Source organism: Triticum urartu, chromosome 3 (assembly GCF_003073215.2).
Source record: "Triticum urartu cultivar G1812 chromosome 3, Tu2.1, whole genome shotgun sequence".
NCBI classification, from domain to species: domain Eukaryota; kingdom Viridiplantae; phylum Streptophyta; class Magnoliopsida; order Poales; family Poaceae; genus Triticum; species Triticum urartu.
In genome coordinates this window covers 29,435,903-29,447,122 of record NC_053024.1, presented here as the reverse complement: position 1 = coordinate 29,447,122, position 11,220 = coordinate 29,435,903, and positions in this window count along the sequence as shown.

The following is an 11,220-nucleotide window of genomic DNA, read 5'->3' as shown; positions in this document are numbered from 1 at the left end:
CTCCGTTTTGTGGTACGCCACAACCCTCCCGATCAACAGGACCCCGTTTCGAATGTAGGAGGTCCGTTTCCTCCGTTGTGCGGTACGCCAGGCCTCGTTTCTATCGCATGTTCCGTCCAAGCCCTCCCGATGAACACGACCACGCATTCCGTTCCGCCCAGCCGGTTGGCTCCCACGCGTTCCGTTGGCTCCCGATGAACACAACGTATTCCGTTGCCTCCCGATGAACACGACGCATTCCGTTGCCTCCCCATGAACACGACGACGACGATGTTTCTCCGTTCCGACCCAGCCATGTACACGAGCCCTGGCCGTATGTATGCGCGAGTAGGCGTTCGAGACCCCGCCCGTATGTACACATACGTGGCCGTATTTTCTTTCTTGCACCCTGGCCACTGTACGTACGTGTACATGCTACGTGCGAGCCTCTACTACGACACGTACGCGCCTCTACTACGACACGTGCGTGCCTCTACATCCACCAGTATATATGTACGTACACGTTCGCGACAAGAATAACAACGCTACGTATGCTTCGACCAGGTGGGTCCCGACTGTCAGGCACTTCCTTGCCTGCGAAGATGTAGCTGGTGGGTCCCAGCAGTCAGGGCGGCGAATCGTTTTTTTTGCCCGGACGCACTTCCTTGCATGCGAAGATGTAGCTGGTGGGTCCCAGCAGTTAGGGGGAAACGTTTTTTTTCGCGAAATACAGTGGCCTGTCCGGTGGGCCCCAGCTGTCAGGTGGAGGAATCATTATTTTCCGCGTAATAAGGAGGCACTTCCTTGCTGCAGCCGTGGACCCAGCTGTCAGCCTCTCCACGTATAGTCCACATCCGATGGAAGTCGTTCCTTGACCACGTTGACCACGCCGCGCCGAGAGCACCAGAGCGGTGGACGACGGCGAGGCCTAGGAAGGGGTCAACGGGGAGCCGGGGAAGACGCGGCAGTGGAAGCCCGCGCGGAGAGGAGTACGAGGGTTCACTGGTTCGGCTGTGGTGTGAGGCTGCCGTCGCCGCAGGGCCTGGCCAGCGGTGGGAATAGTAGGGGGCGATGAGGCCTCCGCGGCAGCATAGCCGGCCACGGGAGGCAGGAGCATGCGGCACGACCGGCGCTGCTTTGGGCGGCTGGAGCAAGACGACCAGAGGTTGAAGAAGCACTACGGCCGTTGGATGGACATCGTACGGTCACTGGAGCTAGAATCGTTCATATTGACTAAAGTTGACAAAGGCCCCCGTCCCAGTCAACTTATTAGGCCCACAAATCAGCCTCCCACCATGGTGGGGCCCAGCTAGCAGGGGGAGTATTCATTTTTTTATGCGTAATAAGGAGGTACTTCCGGTGGGTCCGAGTTGACAGCGGGGGGAATGTTTTTTTCGTGAAATACGCTGGCCTGTCCGGTGGGTCCCAGCAGTTTGGTGGAAACATTTTTTTCGCGAAATAAGGTGGCCCGTCCGGTGGGTCCCTGCTATCAGGTGGAGGAATAATTATTTTGCGCGTAATAAGGAGGCACTTCCTTGCGGCCGCCTGGACCCAGCTGTCAGTCTCTCCACGTACAGTACTCTTCCGATGGAAGTCGGTCGTTGACCATGTTGACCACGCCGCGCCGAGAGCACCAGGGCGGTGGTCTGGACGACAGCGAGGCCTAGGAAGGGGACGACGCGGAGCCAGGGAAGACGCAGCAGTGGAAGCCCACGCGGAGAGGAGTACGAGGGTTCACTGGTTCGGCTACGGTGTGAGGCTGTCGTCGACGCAGAATAACAGGGGGTGTGGGTGAGTAGAGGGATGGCCTGGCCAGCGGTAGGAGTAGTACGGGGCGGTGAGGCATCCGTGGCATCATAGCCGGCCACGGGAGGCAGGAGCACGCGACATGACCGACGCTGCTTTGGGCGGCTGGAGCAAGAAGACTAGAAGTTGAAGAAGCACTACGGCCGTTGGATGGACATCGTACGATCACTCCCGCTAGAATCGTTTATATTGACTAAGTTGACAAAGCCCTTGGTACGCGTCAACTTAGTAGGACCACAGCTTGGATTTGGCAGAGAACATATAGCCCATTTGCGATTTGTAAGAATGTACAACCCATTTTTTAATTCTAATAGAATTTACTACAGCCCATTTACAGTTTGCTAAAAGTACAACCCAACTTCTAGCTAGGACAACGATTAATAATTTCAAACAACCGCTCAAAACAGAATTCAAAAAAAATTCCCACATTTTGATGGGATTCGAAATATTTTTATCCAAAATTTCTAGTCAGGTTAAATATAATTTCAAAATAAAGTTGTATTACGTTAAAATCCAACGAAATATTGCGCGCGCAACAAGTAATGAAATTAAAAATTTCAAATTCCAAAAATAATATATTTTTCAAACTAATTACGTGTTTGGTGCATAGTAACTATCCAGTTATTATAATTACATCCCATTTATTATTTCTTAAAGTCCATTTTCTTGTTTAGCCTAATGCATACCTCCTAGGAAAGTTTGCAGCCCAGCGGGACGGAGAATAACAAGTTGACCCGGATATTGTGTACAACTGTTAGCCCAGTTGCATTACTAATGTTGAGAAAAAGGCTTGTGTAGTACAGTACAACCTAACATGGTTACTCAGCCCACATTCAGCGACGCCGGAAAGGCCCAAACAAGGCTTCTGTACAACTTTTTGAAGTCAATGAGCTCAATTAATAACTTAAGAAAAAGGTTAGATTACAGTGGAACCTAATTAAAAGTTGTCACGAGCAAATAAATAATTCAACGGGTCCCACTTGTGTGTGTGCGTGTGTGTGTGTGTGTGAGAGAGAGAGAGAGATAGAGAGAGAGACCCATCGGTTGATGCTCGTAAATACATCTTTCAGCCATATGCATTGCTGATGCTCAGTAAAAACTTATATAGTTGACACAATCATATAGAACATCATAGCACACTGAACTTGCATACAAAAATTTCACGCAGGCGGCACAATCAGGATGGAAGCAGTGGATCGCTACAGGAAGGGCTATGTTGAAACCAACGAAGTTGTACATAATGGTTTATCGGCTTTATCATTGACAGGGAAATATCTTGAATGTTGTGCAAAGAAAACAGACAGACAACACAGTAAGTTCTGCTAGCACATTAAGTTGACGTACAGCTCTTTCTAAAAAAAGTTCAAGTACAAAATTAGAACAGGTCACAATCAAATGTACTGGCATATCAGTGCTTCACACCCATAGCTCGGATTTAACTAGTATCTGACAAGATTCAGTTGTTACCTCAAATTAGAGCACATCCAGGCAGCCAGCCCTGCCTCTTCTCCCAAAGAAGCAGTGGCCTCCGCCGCGCGATGGAGTAGGCCCTGTGCCATCCATCGTTCCGAGCAACACGGGGAAAGTCTGATTTTGACTCCTGTAATGGACGTCGTCGACGGACCCTGGCACCAGCGGCGGCGGCAGGACTTCGATTGATGGATTGACCACTTCTTCGACATGCACGAACACTCGATACAGGTACATCCCTAACATGGTCCGCGGCGGCCTTGGTGGCGACGAATAGTACAACCCCGGTTCCTGCACCGGTTTCTCAACACCAATCACCTTCGGTATGGTGGACGGCTTCTTCATCCATGCCATAACCGTCAGAGCCCAGCTGTCTGGAGGAACAAACATACTTATGAGCTCACCTCCAAGGTCATTGATAAGCTCGTTCATGGACTCGCTGTTCCAAGCACGTCGAGGCATACCGTGGAAGGTAAGATTTGTTAAAAACTCAAGCTCAGAGGGCACCGAGCCCCATCCTAGATGCCACCGATCAAAGCTCACCAGCGCGCCATCGCAGAACAAACGTCGGGAACATTTGAACACACGACTGGAGTCGAAAGTTGTCCGGAACCTGACGAAGAAATCAGCCGGTGGCGGACAGACTTCGACGAGCAAGTGACTTATTTGGATGCCGTGCGCAATGCCAAGAGCTTTGACAAGGTCATCCGGCGAGACGGGAGGCCGGCCGCCGTTGATGGTTACCATCAGCACTTTGCCGGCAAACTGGTCGTCAAGCACCGCCATGCCACTGTTGAGCAACAGCACGCAGCGACCGAAGGCAGGACGGACCTCAGGATCTCCGGCTCGTAGATCCGCGTTGACCGGTGAGATGATAGTGCGCTTGAGTACAGGGAGTATAGGAGGGGGATTTGGGGGAACTGGAGTAGGAATCAAGATTCCAGAGGTGGGGGAGGGGCATGAGACTGGGGATGAAAAGGTAGCATGAATTTCGAGCACGCGCCAATATGCTCTCGGCGCGCAAGCGCACGAAAACACCGGTGGCGCCCACATGTCTGCCTAAGAGTCCTTATTCTTTCTTTTTTGGAGAGCCCGGCCTTTTTTTCAGGATCTTTTGAGAGCCCGACCTGAGAGTCATAATTGACATGTTTGGCATTGCATTACTACTCGGCCCATATTCAACGACACCTCACTGGCCCAAACAAGTGTACATCATCAAAAGACATGGCGCTCAAATTATTTAACTTGAAAAAAGGAGATATACTCTGAACGCTGGAGAATGGTGATGCCCTCATTAAGCCCACCAGTAGTTCGAGACAATAAACAGTTCGAAACAACGATATATACAACATCCAAACACTGACTAGTGACTACTACTGACATAAACAGCAAGACATGATAGTTCATAAGAAGTCTTGCTACACCACCAAAACGCACCCATCTGCAGCGCTCAGACTCTCATGATCCAGACGAGAATGACATTCTAAACAGAAGCAACTATTACATAGTAAGAGTGACATAGACGAGGATGACCAAATGACAAGGAATATGCATAACAAAAGAAAGAACTACCCATCCAGAACCAGCAGCAAAGACAACAAAGTCATCGAAGAGATTATCCAACACCATCATAATTTGCAGCCCCGCTTCAGGGACCAGTGATTCGGAGACACCAGTACTCCACCCTTTCGATGCAACAGCCCAATTACCTATAAACCTGAAGGCTTGAACCACATCACTACCTGTCGTAATTGAGACATCCAAGGATCAAAGTTAATCCGGATGCCTTTGTCATTCTCACCTTCTTTTGGCTGCAGGCTGTATCGTTGACAATCAGGGGAGTTTGCTCCCGAACTCCTAGGGCCCTTCGTGTAGACACAGTTTTCCATAGCAAACAGAGCCTCTCTGCCATCAAGGTCCTTGCCAAAGGTGATCTCCTGGTTAATCGGATAATTGAGTCCGAGAAACAGAGAGTGTGAACCAAGGTTGTTTACCCGCCTCCAACTAAAAAATCCTAAAGGCCCCAACAAGCTGGTATCCTGCTCATAGACGTAACAGCCACTGTCCAGATACTCACGTATTACACGGTGCTTGTATACAGTGGGGTTTTTGCAATATAACTTTTCCGGCTCATGTGTCCGAATGATCATCAGTCTTTTGCCATCGTCTAATCGAGCGAGGAACCAATTGTGCTTCCCTGTTTTTGGCAAAGGTGGTGTGATTACAAAGGGCAGTAACTGTAGGGACACTACATCATATCAAAAAGGACAGGCATTGTTAATGTAAGATCAGCATTGTTCAGAGTATGAGTAGGATAATGCAAGAAACAGCATTGATATGTCCCTGTTGGAACTGGGAGGAAAATACAGGGAAATGTATACTGGGTTCGAAAATATAGAAGTGCCATGCATGGTTTTACTAATGTTATCTCGCAATCGATTCTTCACAGGAAACTACCATGTCATGCATGTTATGTAATCATGTTCTTTCCTCACAAACAAATTCTTCAAGGTAACTAATAGACCATGCATTGTTATATATTCGTGTTCTGTGGGAAAAATTTTTGTGAGGTTATTATTCTAGCCATTGATTGCTGAAGGGCGAATATAGGTATGTGCACATGGTAAGCATTGCAGGATTTCACTACTTCCAAACATAGAGTTCTCCCACTAGTGAAGAACCGGGCAATAGCACCGGTTCGTAAGGCCCTTAAGTGCCGGTTTAGTAACCGGCACTAAAGTGTGGGCACTAAAGGCCCCCCCCCCCTTTAGTACCGGTTCAGCACGAACCGGTGCTAAAGGGAAACCACGTGGCGCGAGCCAGCTCCGGGGGACGGGAGCCCTTTAGTACCGGTTGGTAACACCAACCGGTACTAAATGTTTGGGGTTTTTGTTTTATTTTTCAATTAAATTTGTGTTATCAATTTAATTTAGGATTGTTTTACGTTGTGATGAGTTGTAGTCGTCATCATCATCATCATCAACATCATCGCATATTAATAAATAAATAAACTCTAGCTAGCTAAAAATCATCGTAGTCGTTATTAATTACCACTATTTGATCATCATAGTCATTACCGCTAGCTATCTAATCATCACCAACACTGGCTAGCTTAAAGAAGAAACATTCACTTTGTAACAGAAGCAAAGATATCATTGAGTTCAACATAATCATCACCAACATCGAAGTTCAGGACAATACAGACATGAGAGAGGACAAGTACTAATTAAGAGCATGAACTAGCTACTCCTGCTGCTCCCTCTCAGGTAGAATAGCATAGAACATGTATAGCTCTCCTGATTCATCATACTGGAGCATGCAGATGAATCTGTCTCCTAATCTTGGGTTGCGCTTCTCCTTGCTGCCCCTAGTACTTCTCTGCGATCGTTAACAATTTTGCTCAAATCTTTCACTATTAAGCATTCTTCGCTTTCAGAAATCCTGAATGCACTCATGTGCAATGTAGGAAATCTTGGTCATAAGCTAACCACTGACATGCGACCTTTTGTCTCGATCCACTAAGGTTCAACTGTCATCGGAAGTCCCTGTTGAAGAACATCGTATAGTAATTAATATACTAAGCAATGAAAGTTTAGCTTCAAAAATAATGTATGCAAAAGATGCACTAATTAAGGACAAATAGTTAAAATCTTACCATCTTTCGATTATAGATGTGACCGTAGTTCAATATGATCACAATTGGTCACACGTTTTGAGTACTAACATTTCTAAGTTTAGGAAAAAAATTTGTCTTGACAGTATTAAGATCCTCAAGCCATGAAACATAATGACTTATCTCCTCGTAGTTTAGTTGAGCCCTGGGGTAGTAGTAGGTCCTGTCTACCAAGCGCCGGACATGTTTGCTTGAACCGAAATAAGCTGACAATACAAATTAGTTGTCAACTATTTTTGAATAAACTGTATCAAAGATATAAACATATGCATGCATGGTTGAGAAAAACTCACATAATGGTAGAACTGAAGGCGTTTGCACATCGACCCAGATGTCTATATTACCTTCAATATCATCTTCCGGACGAATATCAAAGGTGATAACCATATCAGGCTCAAATGCATAAGCCTTGCATAGTGCTTGCCAAGTTTTGCATTCAAAATGGGTGTATGTGTCTCCATTATATAATTTGACGTTGAAAGTATGCCCATGCTCCGTCTTCAAGTAAACTATCTTTACCTCCATATCATCTATAGCACTAAAACCTATCTTATCCAAGACAAAAATTCTTGCATGGCAGGGGATGCGCTAGTAGAATAGTGAAAATTTAAAATTATAAGTTGAAGCAAATGAAGCATAAGTCATGCTTTAAAAAACAGAAAACAGAAAATAAGTAAAATGTGTGTGTGTATGTGTACATGTAGTATGTGTATGTGTGTGTATATGTGTGTGTATGTGTGTGTACGCCGCCCCGTACGCTGCCGCCCTGTACGTACGAGCGGGGGCGCCGGCGTACGGGGCGGGGGCGGTGGCGTACGGGGCGGGGGCGGCGGCGCGCGGGTGCGAGAGAGACGTACGGGACCACGGCGACGACGACGGACGGCGGCGGCGTTCGAGGCGGCGGCGCGAGACGACGACGACGACGGGCGGCGGCGGGGACAGCGACGACGACGACGGGCGACGGGCGGCGACGACGGGATCGAGCGGCGTGCGGCGATGTCTCGCGAGAGGTTGGAGACGAAGTGGGGAGATGTAACTGAAATTTTCGTAAGTGCTATATATATAGGATGGGCCTTTAGTACCGGTTGGAGCCACCAACCGGTACTAAAGGCCAACTTTGGCCAGGCCAAGAGGCGGGAAGAGCTGGCCTTTAGTACCGGTTGGTGGCTCCAACCGGTACTAAAGACCACCCTTTAGTACCGGTTGGAGCCACCAACCGGTACTAAAGGCCTCGCGCTGCCACCCCAAAGTTTAGTCCCACCTCGCCGGGCGAAGGGCAGCCGCACTGGTTTATAAACCCAGCCGCGGCTACCTCTTTGAACTCCTCTATATAGCAGGCTTGTGGGCCTAAATTCTGCGTGCTGCCCTGTGAGTCTGCTGGGCCTTTAAGGCCTGTAATTGCACGCCCGTGGCCTAGCAGGCCCACAAGGCAGCGCCCCAATTTTTTTTATAGTTTTTTTCTTTTCTGCTTTATTTTCTTCTATTTATTTCTGCATAGTTTTTTGTATAGTTTTTTCTTTTCTGTTATATTTATTTTCTTCTATTTATTTGTGAGTAGTTTTTCATCTAGTTTGCCAAAATTCAACATTTTTAGAGTTCATTTTGTAGTGATTTTCAATTTCACGGTCATTTTGTAAACGATTGAAAATAGCAAATATAATTTTTTTTCTTTTCTGCTTTATTTTTTCTTCTATTTATTTCTGAGTAGTTTTTTATTTTCTGCTATATTTATTTTCTTCTATTTATTTTTGAGTAGTTTATTATATAGTTTTTTTCTTTTCAGCTATAGTTTTTTTTTCTTTTCTGCTATTTTTTCTTTTCTACAAAACTTGATGGTCAAAGTCTGGAGTTATAACCAAAGTTTAAAAAAAAGAAATGCCAACGTGCAATTAGTTTTTGCCATAACAGAAGAAGTCCGGAGTTGTAATAAGTTATTAAAAATAAAAAAGAGGTGCAATGCTCGTTAATTTGCTTCAAGCCTTTCGGAATAGTGTAAACTGCACTGCGCATAGCTCCGTGCAGTCTACCATATTCCTGAAGGCTTGAAGCTAAGCAACGTGAGCATTGAGCCTCTTCTTCATCGTCTCTGCACTCAGGGCTTATAAACCGCTCCTAGTCCCTCTCTCTTCGCGAGGTGGGACTAAAAAACAGCTTACTAAGAAACTGTAGTACTGGTTCATCCATGAACCGGTACTAAAGGTGCTCGTGGGGCCCCAGCCTTACCTGACACAACCTCATTAGTACCAGTTCGTGGCATGAACCGGTGCTAAAGGTTCGCCACGAACCGGTACTAAAGAGCTCTTCCCGCCTAGCAGTTGGAACCGGTACTAAAGAGCTCCTCCCGCCTAGCAGTTGGAACCGGTACTTAAGAGCTCCTCCCGCCTAGCAGTTGAATGGTGCATACTGAATGCACAAAAAGTCTGGAGTTGTAATAAGTTAAAAAAATGAAATGTCTTTGTAACAGATGAGTTTAATTTCGTTAAACCCGGATACTTCGAAAGAGATTGTCCAGTTTGTAAATGAAGTGCATCCAGTTTTTGCCGTAACCCTCTGTACTTTTTTGAACATGATATGTGGGTGAAATGATGATACCATGCCATGTTTCAACTTTTTCAGAGTTCATTTGTAGTGCTTTTCAATTTCCAGGTCATTTAGTTCTCAAAACAAATCATTAAATGCATGAAAAATAGCAAATGAAGGCATAAATGGTTGAAAGTTGATGGCGTCGCTTTGAATGGTGCATACTGAACACAAAAAATATAAGAGCATTTAGATCATGATCTTATATTTCTTTACAGTCTAAATTGTCAATATGATCTTATAACATCAAAAATACTTTGATCATCAATGATCCTTGTGTGTACAATCTGAATTGTCAATATGAGTCATCAACGATTTATAAACCGATGAAGACTCATATTGCGGCCACAAATTCTACACATAGAGTTCAATGAAGACCAAGTGCTTGTGATAGTTTGAGAAATAACATATTTAAGGTGGTAAAAGGCTTGTTAGGGGAGCAAGGTGGGACTAAAAACAGCTTGCCATAACCTCATTAGTACCGGTTCGTGGTACGAACCGGCACTAAATGGTGATGGTGGGGCCATAGCCCGACCGCAGGCTGACACTGCCTCTTTAGTTCCGGTTCGTGGCATGAACCGGTACTAAAGGTTCGCCACGAACCGGTGCTATTGATCGCCGCCACGAACCGGCACTAATGTACACATTAGTGCCGGCTGAAATTTAAACCGGCACTATTGTGCTTCACATTTGACCCTTTTTCTACTAGTGTCCATATGCATATTTACTTCCCTAATGTATGGTTAGATGAAACCAATAGTGTGGTGCATGTTTCTACATCATGAAAATGAGGAAACTAACATGGCCATTGATACACACTCATATTTAGTAGTAGTATATAGATTACTGTAAAATAAGGAAAATATCCATATATTCCTAACCGTTTGATTATTCAGGGTACAAATTGGTTGTAATGACATGGTCACAATCGCATGAATTAACTCATTCCAAATATAGCTGATTTACGGCGTCTCTAATACATTGGCATAGTTCTACTCAAATTCTGCTCAAACAGGGATATGCCAATCATCACAAAAAGTTCAAACAGTGTCATGGCGTCTTCAGTAACATGAGATGGAAACAACTTACACACGCTGTCCCAGCAACACATGGTGCCATCTGCTTTGTCGATCACGTAGATGATGCCATTGTGTTCAATAGCATCACAGAAGTGTGTATCAGCTTTGATGATGATCCACTGCGAGCCGAGTTGTCTCCAGCTAAAGAAGGCACCGGCGTAAAGATAGGCGAGTCCGTGGTCAAACAAGGCAATTAGCTTGAAGTATGCGTAATTCGCATGTCGTGTGGGCACTTGGCAGATTACAATCTTCTGCAAAACAAGATCCGTCCAACTGACGTAGTAATCTAGATGACTTGGACCGCTATGGTAATACTCTATATAATCCAACGGAGGAAGGATAATCTCATGGGAGGTATGGAAGTTCACGAGCACCAACTTTTTACCGTCTTCTCTGAAGGCAGCCATCCAGTGGGAGTTCATGCCGACCCAGTACATACCTGCCAAGATGTTTCAAGCGATGGTGATCGGATCAATGTCGAGGGAAATGATGTACGGCGACCCACTACATACCTGCAAAGAAGTTTCAGCTAATGGAGATCGGATTGAAGTCGAGGGGCATCATGCACGCCTCCGTATCATGATGAGCCAATCTCGCAAGACCAGATAGCAGCAAGCAGGGTGTCTTGAAAAG